Below are 12,986 nucleotides of genomic sequence, written 5' to 3'. Positions count from 1 at the left end.
AAATAATTAATACATACTTGATACGGAAGTTATATAAAGGGAACTCGTAGATAACACTCGATACTGAAAAATAAATATAGCGTTATAACTGTGTTAAGATACAAGTTTAAGGTTTTAATTTTGTTCTGGAATTGTAATTTTATTGACATTTAAATCGAAATCATGACTCTGACCAGAGCAGCAAAGCAAAAGGCTCAAGCTAATGGGAGTGCTGTGACTCAGGGGAGAACTGAGGGGGGGGCAGTTGCCCTCTGAATCACAGCCTTTTAAGATGCACTGTTTGCTTGATGTTTGCGGAGCAATCGGGTACGGGACATGATACTGGCATGGGGGATGTCTTTGTGTGTGCACGATGCAAGGAGTGCAAGGAAATTAGGCGACAACTCGGCGTTGTTATGGGCCTATATGAGACCTTGAAGGACAGGGTGGATGCCCTCGAAGGAAATAAATTGAGGGGTCCATCAAGCTCTCAGCTGCCCACATCAACGCCAGAGCTTGCACTTGGTCATCTTGCAACACAGAGGCAGCCCCCAAGGCAGAATGCGCTGGTCCCACAGGAACTAGTAGTTGTTGGTGACTCTATTGTCAGGGAAACGGGGAACATGCTTTGTAAAAAGGATAGGTGGAACAGGACCAGGGTATGTCTGCCAGGGGCAAAGGTTGATGACGTTGTAGAGCAGATATCATCTTTTAAGGGCACAAAAGGTGATATAGTTGTACACGTTGGCACTAATGATATTAAGAGTAGGAGACCAGCGGAATTACTTAACAAGTACAGGTCACTGTTAAAAAAAAGCCGTGAAGTAGGGTTGAATTTGAAAGTGTCTGCAATTCTGCCCAGACACGATAGGAGGGAGTATATGATGAGAGCCTTGTCGATCAATTCGGCCCTGGAAAGATTGTGCAAGGCTCAAGGGGTAGAATTTTTTTCAGCCTGGAATGTACTTGTTAACAGGAGAGATTGCTTCTACAGGGATGGGATACACTTAAATAGAAATGGTGCAAGAATATTTGCTGATGCTATCGAGGCAGTGTTAGGTGGGTCGGAAAACTGCTAGCTTGGGGGGAGACAAAGACTAATGGATTAACAGTAGCCACTGGCAGAGGTGAAAGAGATTCTTGCACTGCTTCTATTGGAATGAGCAGAAGCCTGAAAAACAAGATGCAGGATATTTCAGTGACTGCTGGAAGTCATTGCGGTACAAGTAAACACATGGGTTGTGTTAGGGTAGCTAAGAATAGAAACAGGTGCATGTATACTTGCGTGTACACCAATGCTAGGAGTTTAGTAAATAAATTTGATGAATTTGAGGTATTGCTCAAAACATCAAAGGCAGATATTGTTGGGATTTCAGAGACTTGGTGTCACACAGATATAAGGGATGCAGAACTGGAATTTGGGGAGTACAATGTGTATAGAAAGGATAGACAGGACAGGAGGGGAGGAGGGGTTATGCTATTAGTTAAAAAAACACATAAAATCCAAGGAAGTGAAGCCAGTCGACATTGATGGACAGGGCAGTGTCGAGTCAATTTGGTGTGACATAAGCATAGTTAAATCAAAATTGAGAGTAGGAGTGTGCTATAGGCCTAATGACTCTGATGAGTATAATAAGATACTGTACAGGGAAATAGAGTGGGCCAGTAAATCAGAGAGTCTTATAATGGGGGATTTTAATTTCCCAGATATTGACTGGAATTTGTGGGTTGGTCACTCGCACACTAGCAAGGCTTTTGTGGATTTATTGGATGATTGTTTTCTACACCAGCATGTTCGGGAGGCTACTAGAGGCAGTAATACTATTGATCTCATTATCAGTAGTGATTCTTCATGCATTAGGAATCTGCAGATGAAGGAACCACTGGGTGGCAGTGATCACAGTGTGCTGAAGTGGGATTTACTCAAGGAGGTAACTACCATCAGAGGTAAAGGGAAGGGTTTTTGCTTTCGTAAAGGCGACTATGATGGTCTGAGACAGTATTTAAATTCTATACAGTGGGACCAACTGATGATGTTACCAACAGCAAATTCACAATGGGAAGCATTCAAGGAACTAATCTTGGAAGCTACCAGGCTTTACATACCAACCAAGAAATATTGTTCAAGGTTCAGGCCTAAATGGTTGTCAGAAGAACTAATGAGACATATGGCAGAGAAGAAAAATGCATGGGATACATACAAATTAATGGGTGACATGGAAGCCTGTGATAGATATAAGTTGGTCTGTAACCAAGTCACAAAGGAGATTAGGCAGGCAAAGGCAGATTATGAGAAATCCTTGGCAAAGGATGCAAAGAAAAACAGAAAAGAGTTCTTTACCTATTTAAACTCAAGAAGGAAAGGGATGAATCAGATTGGTCCACTGGATGTTGATGGTTCAACAGTTGAGGATCCAGCTCAGGTGGCTAACAATCTAAACGAGTATTTTGCATCTACATTCACACATGAGGAGTTATTCAGGAAGGGGAATGTCGTAGGTGAAGTAAACATTGGCAGTGAGCTAGATGATTTTCTAATAACTGAGAGGAAAGTGGAGGAGAAATTGTTGAGGATAAACATAAAAAAGGCACCCGGGGTGGATGTGATCTATCCAGTTATATTAAAGGAGGCAGCAAAAGAAGTAAGCAAACCCCTAGCCATAATTATGAGAGCTTCTTTGGACCCAGGGGAGGTACCCATGGACTGGAGATGTGCAAATGTAACCCCAATTCACAAAGGAGGATCAAAGGCTGACACAAGTAATTATAGACCTGTTAGTTTAACTTCGGTTCCAGGAAAATTAATGGAGGCACTGGTTAAAGAAGCACTGCAGGATCATCTGGACAAGAATTCAGTTATAGCTCAGACACAGCATGGTTTTGTTAAGGGCAGGTCTTGTCTGACCAATTTGATTGGATACTATGATGTAGTCACAAAAGAACTGGATGCAGGGAATAACTTTGATATTATATATTTGGATCTTAGAAAGGCTTTTGATACTGTTGCGCATGGAAGACTGCTGCACAAATTGGAGAAGTGTGGCATTGGAGGCAAATTGCTGCTATGGATAAAGGGATGGTTGAGTGGCAGAAGACAGAGAGTGGTAATCAATGGACACTGCTCAACGTGGACTAATGTTATTAGTGGAGTTCCTCAGGGTTCAGTGTTGGGTCCATTGTTGTTTTCTGTATTTATAAATGATATTGATGATGGTGTATCAGGCTTAATGTCCACGTTTGCAGACGATACCAAGGTTGGCAGGGTTGTTAAGGACACTACTGATACTATGCTGCTGCAACAGGATCTGGAAAGGTTGAGCAGATGGGCTGAGAGGTGGCAAATGAAGTTTAACATTGACAAATGTAAAGTACTACATATGGGAAACAGTAACCCCAGATCAACGTATCAACTCTGTGGTACTACGCTGACAGTGGTAGAGAATGAAAACGACCTGGGGGCAATTGTGCAGGCAGATATGAAGTTCTCTGAGCAGTGCAGACGAGCTGCAAGAGTAGCTCATGGTGTCTTGTCAATGATATACAGGAATTTTTCTAGCAGGGACAGGGATGTGATTATTCCCTTGTATAAGGCATTGGTCAGGCCACAGCGTGAGTACTGTATGAGTACCGCCTCATTTCAAGAAGGATGAAGAGCTGCTGGAACGAGTACAGAGAAGGGCAACAAGATTAGTGAATGGAACAAAGGGTTGCTCTTACGAAGAAAGGCTTAAGTTTTGCAAATTACAGAGCCTGGAGACTAAGCATCGGCGAGGTGATCTGATAGAGGTGCATAAGGCTTGGAATGGCTTGAGCATGCTCAATGCCGATGGGATTCTTCCTCTTGCTCAGAATAATCACCTGAGAGGGCATAAATTCAAATTGAGGAAGGACGGATTTCGGATAGATGTGCGGAAATTTGCCTTTAGCCAGCGGGCAGTTGGTTTGTGGAATAGACTCCCATCGCTTGTTGTTGAAGTTGATAGCCTAAATAAGTTTAAGGCTCAGCTGGGCAGGTATTTCGAACGAACGGAGGGGTGAAATGGGAGTAGTGTTTTTTTTTTTTTTTTTTTTTTTTTTTTTTGGCTGATGCTGAATAAGCTTGCTTTCTTGCATCATATGCCTCTACTAATGCTAATGCTAATGCTAACTTAACTGAATTCTGCATTGGATATTATCTTCAATAAAATTAGTTAATGTCTCTCCATTTCAATCCTAATAGCTAGCCTAGTCCTAGTTGCTAGCAATGGAACAGCTGTCTTTCCCACTACAAAAATTATTCTTTATTTTTTATAATTGGTCTTACAGTTAAAACTTGCCAGTCCTAAATTATGTGGCACATCCGCTTTTCGTTGACCGGAATCGATTCGTTTCAAAACGTCTAATTTAATTTTCATATTCAGTCTTTTTCTTACATTTATATTCTTCGTACTGACTCCAGACGTTGTTGCTTTTTCATTCTTATCCGCCATTATTAACTCTTCGAAAATGTAACTGAGTTTGTTGCATTAATTATGATACAATGTTGGAGTAAACTGTGCGTTACGCATGATGTCAAATACTGCACTGAGCGATGACTAGACTTCAGATAAGATCGAGAGAAAAGATCTAAACCTCCCAAGTACTTCTCAATTCATTTCACAAATATACGTGGTCTCAATTCTAATCTTAACGATGTCCATTTCCACTTGCAGCCTGCCAAACCCCATGTACTTTTTCTAGCAGAATCTTAGTTATCGGTTGATTCAACTACTGCTCATCTCAGATGCCCAAATAATTCGCCTCAAAGGTGGTACTTGTGCATATGTCCGTTCTGATATTACCTGTCAGAGACTTGGCAATTTGGAATCTCCTCTCTTTGATCTTCTCTGGCTTAAAATCTCTCTACCTCATTGTGTCAAATTCATCTGTTGTCTCTACCGTTCTCTCAACTCCACTAATCACTTGGAGCTCTCTTTCACTTCCTCTCTTTGCAACTTGATTTTCTCCAGTCCAACTTTCCTAACAGTGAGGTAATTTTTCTTGGTGATTTTAATGTTCACAACTCCAGCTGGCTTCCGTTTTCCAGTCACACCGACCCAGCTGGTCGAGATGCTGAGGCTTTTGCAATTACTAATGACCTTGGACAGATTGTTCATTTACCTACAAGAATACCGGACAATCCTAATCATACAGCCAACATGTTTGATCTTTTTCTCACAAACAACCCTTCTAAGGGTTGTTTGTGAGAAAGGTCGAAGTGAGAAGTCCTTTAGGCACTTCAGATCACAACTTGGTGATTGTCTCTTCTCCTCATTGTCTTTGGAGTCTTTATCTCATGGCTATTCCCAACCTCGTGTTGTTTGACATTACAAGAATGCAAAATGGAATGACCTGCTAGATTTCTTTTCTTCTTTTCCTTGGTCGGATTACTGTTTCAAAACTTCTGATGTCAACATTTGCTCAGATCGTGTCAGTGAAATTATTCTTGCAGGAATGGAATCCTTTATTCCCACACTCCACTTTAAAATCTCATCCTTTATAACATTGGTTTTACAATAAATGTGCTAAGGCTGTTCAAGAGAAGAATGTTGCATATCGTAATTGGCTTGTTTCTAATTCTTCAGTTTCGATTTCTGCCTATACCAAAGCTCGCAACAATTGTAAAGCAGTTATTAATCAGTCCAAACTAGAGTTTGAACAGGCTAAGAGTAGAAAACTTGCTTCTTGCCCTAATGGTAGCCGAGCATTCTGGTCTCTTGCCAAAGCTATTGGCAAGAGACCAGAATGGTCTCTTGCATAATATTGCAATATTCCATGGAATATTGCTTCCACATCTGGGGTGGTGCCCCCAAAACCTCTCTCAGGCTTCTTGATTCCATTCAGAAGAGGGCAGTTAGGTTAATTAATGATTCATCTCTAACAGAGTCTCTCCACTCACTGTCTCATACTGTTTCTGCTGTATGCCTCTTCTACAGATACTTCCATGGGCACTGTTCTTCTGAATTGGCTTCTATAATTCCTGCTCTCTCTTTCAAAACAGTCCGAACACGTGCCGCCACCAGCCAACATCCATTCGCTGTCCAACTTCAAACTCACAGAACCAACTTTTCATCTTCTTCGTTTATTCATTCAACTGCCGTTTTCTGGAGCAACCTTCCTTCATACGTATTTCCTGGAAATTACAGTCTACAGAAGTTCAAGTCCAATGTCAACAAATATCTTCTTTCGTTTTCGCAACCTCCAACCCAAGCACGGTACTAAGTACTATAGGTTCTAATACCTCTCGTGTTTGGGGTTTACATAAAAAAAGAAAAGAAAAAAAGATAAATGCATATAACGCAAATATTACAAGCAATATACTTGATAATTTTTTTTTTAAATGTTGATCTCGGAACTATGTAACAAGTCAATTTACAATTAAATTAGCATGGGAGAAAATTTCACTGAGCGCGGGAATATTTCTCAAGTCGGCGTGGGAAATGTTTTAATGCTATTATGCTATTCATTTTCAAGCTATCGACTCCATCAAATAAAATGATATGCCCAAAATGCCATCTGTAAAAGAGCGTTATAGTGATTTGTGACAGCGTTATAGTCAGATATGGGTTATAATATAAGAACAGCATTATAGTGAATCAGTGTAAAGAGAACTGCGTTATAACGAGGGCCTGCTGTAATGTCACTTTCAATGTTACTCGCTGATTGATCTTTTATACTATAAAATCCCAAAAATCGCTCATTTATAATGATTTCTGATGGTATATCATTTTCTGTTTTTACAGTAACAACGAAATATTTGGCTCATCTGATCAGTTTTTGTGACATCCTGGGTAGTGTCCATGATTATGGGAAAAAATGGCGCAAACTTTATTTCATCAATAACATTTTTGACTTTCTCAGATAAAAGACAAATAATTTCATTTTGAATAGTTGGACTCAAATATGTTGACCGGTAATTACGTTTTGAAATTAATTCCTTTAATATGGGATGGGATCATAGTTTGATAGAAGCTCAATTATAAAAAAAAATATCCACTTTTTATATTTTTATCATTCAGATTTTCTCAGTGACCTCTGAATGGCATGTTGCAACTGTTTAATACTAATTTAACATGAATAATGCGTTTCAAAATTTGTCTCCAGAAATTTTTTTCTTCAGTTATACTGGTTACTAAATCGGCATCAATTGTTTTATTTGTGCGCCAAAGATTGTATGTTATACAAGCAGAAATGTGAACAGAGGAAGCTTTATGTCTTTTAATTTTATTAGATAAATTTTTTCAGTCAGATATGCCATTTACCCAAGATTTTTTTTAAATCTGCATTAGAGCGATCTCCAAATAACTAACAGGTTCACAATATACAAAATCTGATTTTTGAGAATAACATAGCCATGTAACTTGTACTTTAACACCAGCTTTTGTTGTTTTACTATAATAAAATTCAGAAAATGACCGCGACCTATTATTTTGTACAGTAATCGGAAAGGGACCTTTAGGTTGACATGGACCTGAAACTTTTTGCATTTGTAATCTGTATTTTGTAGCCTTTTGTATGTGTTCGCTATATTTTGTAGCCATTTGAATTTGTACTTATGTTATCTATATGTGAACCCCTGGCGCTCGTCGCCGTGATGGGATATTGTGCTGTAAATCTACTTCACAATAAAGATGTATTTATTTATTTATTATCGTATGAGTTTGAATAGTTCAAATGAGTTTGTGTCTGGACTTACTGCTTCATTTTCCACAACTTGATGGTCTTGATCGTCATTTGTTCTTGCCAGATCCAATGAAGCAGGGCGATCATCATTCAATTCAGCTGGTACATTATGTGGATTGGCTTGCGGTTGTTGTTGGAAAAAATTATCAATCTTCTGCATTTTGTTTAATTTTTTGGTGGTTTCCCTTAATTTTTTTCATTTTTGTGCACCGCTAAGGTGTTTATATACAAGCAGAAATGTGAACAGAGGAAGCTTCGTGTCTTTTAATTTTATTAGATAAATTTTTCCAGTCAGATATGCCATTTTTTTATATATGTGCCTTTACCCCGTAAATTGCAGTTGGCCAGACATCTGCAATTTATGGGGTAAAGTAAAAGAAAACAAACCTTAGATTTTTTAAATTATGCGAAACTTCATGCGTAAATTGATTAAAATGGCCGGTTGCACCAATGTAACTTAAATTTTAAGTGTCCCTTAAATTGACAATATCGTATCAAAACGAAATGGCAAATGAGTTATTGAGTGTTGCATCAAAATTTTGATGTGCAGTTCTTTGTTTAAGTCTCATTGGTGCAACTGGGCATAAAAATAATAACTTACCGTGTTAAGTGCGAGGTGTTTCGAAAACAGCTTCAAAACAGTGAACAATAATAATTGAAATCATATAAGATAAGATTCAATAGCGTCACTAAAGTCTATTTGGTTTAAAGTGCAGCGCAGCTTGGTATGGAGTGCAAATTTGATGGCTTGTGATTGGTGCAGATGCAAGACGATGCAGACTGTCCCAATGTTTATATTTATGTTAACCATTGTTAACACTGATCAATCCAACTTACGTCCTTTTCTTACTACACACGATTTATGGTCATCACATATTCGTCTTCTTTCCTGAATACAAGTATAATATATCGCCATTTCTAACCGTAAAATGTTCCAGCGTAAATTGGTCTTTCCAAGCACCCCCCCCCCCCCCACCACTCACTCTTAAACCAAATGGAGTTTAGCTGTCTTTTGTTCACCCAAGGAATACACCAAAGCCCAAAGGTGATCTCATGTCGCAGACCAAAATGAAACATAACAAAGTTTTGCTAGGCAATAACATACTTACCATTTAAATACCTTTCCTATTTGTTTCCCACACACAAACATATAACAAAGGAGGTCACAAATTAATATGAAAACAATTAAATAAAATTAGCAAAAGGCGGAAATTGCTTTGCCTGCCTACATGGTAGCTACGCCGCTGCTCTCGTGTTTGGGATTTTCATAAAAAAAATAAATAAATAAAACAAAATGTCACAAAGCAGGTTAGGCAGATTATGAGAAATCTTTGGCAAAGGATGCAAAGAAAAACAGCAAAGAATTCTTTACTTATGTAAACTCTAGGAGGAAGGGAATCAGATCAGTCCACTTGATATCGATGGTTCAACTGTTGATGATCCTGCTCAGGTATCTAACAAACTGAATGAGTATTTTGCATCTACATTTACACATGAGGAGTTATTCAGGGTGGGGAACACCAGATGTGTATTAAACTATGGTAGAGAATTAAATGATTTTGTAAATAACTGAGAGCAAAGTGGAGGAGAAATTGTTGAAGATAAACATAAAAGAGGCACCTGGGTTGGATGGGGTCTGTCCAGTTATATTAAGGGAAGCAGCAAACAATGCAATCAAACCCTTAGCCATAATGATGAGAGCTTCTTTGGACTCAGGGGATATACCCATGGACTAGAGATGTGCAAATGTGACCCCAATTCACAATGGAAAATCAAAGGGTGACGTATGTAATTATGTAAATGAATGTAACTAGTAATTATGTTTAACTTCTGTTCCGGGGAAATTAATGGAGGCACTGGTTAAAGAAAAACTGCAGGAACATCTAGACAACACTTCGGTTATAGTTTGGACACAGCCATGGGTTTGTTAAGGGGACGTCTTGTCTGACCGATTTGATTGGATACTATGATGTGGTCAGAAAGGAACTGGATGCAAAAATATAATTCTGATATCATATACTTGGATCTTAGGAAATCTTTTGATACTGTTGCACATGGAAAATACTGTACAAATTGGAGTAGTATGGCATTAAGGGCAAAATGCTACAATGGATAAAGGGATGGTTGAATGGGAGAAGACAGAGTGGTAATCAATGGACACTGCTCGTCGTGGACTAATTTATTAGTGGATTCCCCCAGGGTTCAATGTAGGGTCTGCTGTTGTTTTCTGTATTTATTAATGATATTGATGAAGGTATAATAGGCTTAATGTCTATGTTTGCAGATGATATGAAGTTTGGCAGGGTGACACTAATGACAGAATGCTACTGCAAGAGGATCTAGAAACGGTTAGCAGATGGACTGAGAGGTAGCATTAGTAGAGGCATCATATGCCTCTGTTACTGCTAATGCTAAAATAGCACATCAATGCACTGTGATCACTGTTACCTAATTGTTCCTTTATCTGCAACTGAAGTTTAACATTGACAAATGTAAAGTACTGAATATGGGTAGCATAACCCCAGAGTAACATATTAACTGTGGGGCACTATACTCAAGGTGGTAGAGAAAGAAAAGGACCTGGGGGTGATTGTGTAGTCAGATATGAAGTTTTGTGAGCAGTGCAGACAGTCTGCAAGAGTAGCTCATTGTGTCTTGTCAATTATATACAGGAATTTTTGTAGCAGAGATAAGGAAGTGATTATCCCCTTGTATAAGGCAATGGTCAGGCCACACTTTGAGTACTGTATACTGGTCTGAAGGCCTCATTTTAAGAAGGATGTACAGGGAAGGGCAACAAGATTAGTGAATGGAACAAAGGTTTGCTCTTACGAAGAAAGGCTTAAGATTTACAAATTACAGTGTCTGGAGACTAGGCACTTGGGAGGTGATCTGATTGAGGTGTATAAGGCCTTGGATGGTTTGAGCAAGCTCAATGCTGATGGGATTCTGCCTCTTCCCAAATTAATTGCCTGAGGGGACATAAATTAGCATTAGCATTAGTAGAGGCACATGATGCAAGAAAGCAAGCTTATGCAGCATCAGCCGAAAAAAAAAAAAAAAAAAAAAAAAAAACCTCCCACAATTCACCTCTCCATTTGTTCCAAATGCCTGTCTAGCTCAGCCTTAAATTTATTTATGCTATCAACTTCCACAACAAAAGACGGAAGTCTGTTCCACCAATCAACCGCCCGCTGGATAAAGGCAAATTTCGCACAGCTACTCTACAACTGCCTTTCCTCAATTTGAATCTATGCCCCCTCAGGTTCTTAATCTGAGCAAGAGGAAGAATCCCATCAGCATTCAGCTTGCTCAACCCATTCAAGGCTTTATACACCTCAATCAGATCACCTCGCAGGTGCCTACTCTCCATATGCTGCAATTTGCAGAACTTTAGTCTTTCTTGGTAAGAGCACCCCTTTGTTCCCCTCACCAATCTTGTTGCCCTTCTTTGTACTCATTCTAACAACTCTACATCCTTCCACAATTAGGCCTCCAAACCTGTACACAGTACTCTAGGTGTGGCCTGACCACTGCCTTGTACAATGGGATAATCACGTCCCTGTCCCTGCTGGCAAAATTCCTATACATCATTGACAATACTCCATGACCTGCCCTGGCAGCCAGTCTGCACTGATCAGCAAACTTCATATTTGACTGCACAATTACCCCCCGGTCTTTTTCACTTTCCGCTTCCCTGAGTGTAGTACCACACAGTTGGTATGTTTCTTTTAGGTTATCGCTGCCCATGTGCAGTACTTTGCATTTGTTAAACTTCGGTTGCCACTTCTCAGCCCATTTGCCCAACTTATCTAGATCCAGTTGGAGTAGCATACTATCTTTACTGTCGTTAAAAACCCTGCCAACCTTTGTATCATCTGCAAACTTGGACATTAGTCCTTCATCAATATCATTGATAAATATACAAAACAACAATGGGCTCAATACCGAACCCTGTGGAACTCCACTAATAACATTAATCCACGAAGAGCAATGTCCATTGATTACCACTGTCTTTTCCCACTCAACCGTCCTTTTATACATTGTAGCAACTTGCCCTTAATACCATACTGCTCCAATTTCTACAGTAGCCTTCCGTGTGCAACAGTATCAAAAGCTTTTCTGAAATCCAAGTATATGATATCAAAATTAATTTTGACATTCAGTTCCTTTGTGACCACATCATAGTATCCAATCAAATTGGTTAAACAGACCTCCTTTTAACAAACCCATGCTGTGTCTTAACTATTACTGCAGTCTTGTCTAGATGATTCTGCAATGCTTCTTTAACCAGTGATTTCATAATTTTCCCCGGAACACAAGTTAAACTAACAGGGCTATAGTTACTTATCCCTTAAATATTTTAACTTTTATTGTTTTCATTGCAATTAATTAAATATTTAATGAATCACATATTCATTCCTTAAATATTTACTGAATTATATCAAAGTTAATTATAGTATTTCCCCCAGTAGGGTATTCACTTTCAATCTGCATCATTGAATAATAAGATAAAAAAATAAAACAATCAGAAACAATGGTCTTTATATCCGAAATAAAATTTTTCTTGACTACCTTCTGGCCAAATCTTGAGGTAGTCAAATGTGTGCAAAAAAAGGTAATTGAGACTCTGTGGAAAATTAGCACTGGAATGTGCAGTTTTTGATGAAAATGGCATCGGAAAGATTTTTTTACAAATAAAAAAATTATTTTTTTTCCAGATATGTACTTTTCCAAATAAAAAATAATGATGTATATTGAAAGTGAATACCATACTGGGGGAATATTGTAATTAACTTTGATATAATTCATTAAATATTGAATGAAGGAATATGTAATTCATTAAATATTTATTGAATTGCATCGAAAACAATAAAAGTATAAATATTTAAGGTTTTTTTTTTTTTAATGTACAACAATATACCCGAATACCATCTAAAATTATAAATTATGCCCTTTAATGAGCATATCACACCAATATACTCTGTGAAAATACAAAAATGGTTATGTAAATAAGTAAATGGTTAAAAATGAAAAAATAATAAAATCAATTTAATGCAAATTTTAAATTTTCAATTTGATTGAAAAAAAAAAAAGAAATGATATACACATCACACTCATTAAACATACCTAGGAAGGGAACTGCTTTGAGCTTCAAATCGAATGCATTCTTTTCTTTCAAAGTTTTTCAGTATATATTTGACTAATGTTTGATGGGTTATCTGTCACAATTCAAAAAAAAAAAAAAAAAAAAAAATTACTGCTAAGTTGTAATTGTCAAAATGAATTCATAATGACAAATATTT

Source organism: Mastigoproctus giganteus, chromosome 13 (assembly GCF_048544385.1).
Source record: "Mastigoproctus giganteus isolate SK-2022 chromosome 13, ASM4854438v1, whole genome shotgun sequence".
Lineage (NCBI taxonomy): Eukaryota > Metazoa > Arthropoda > Arachnida > Uropygi > Thelyphonidae > Mastigoproctus > Mastigoproctus giganteus.
The sequence above is the reverse complement of the archived record's forward strand: the minus strand, read 5'-3'. Positions refer to the sequence as shown.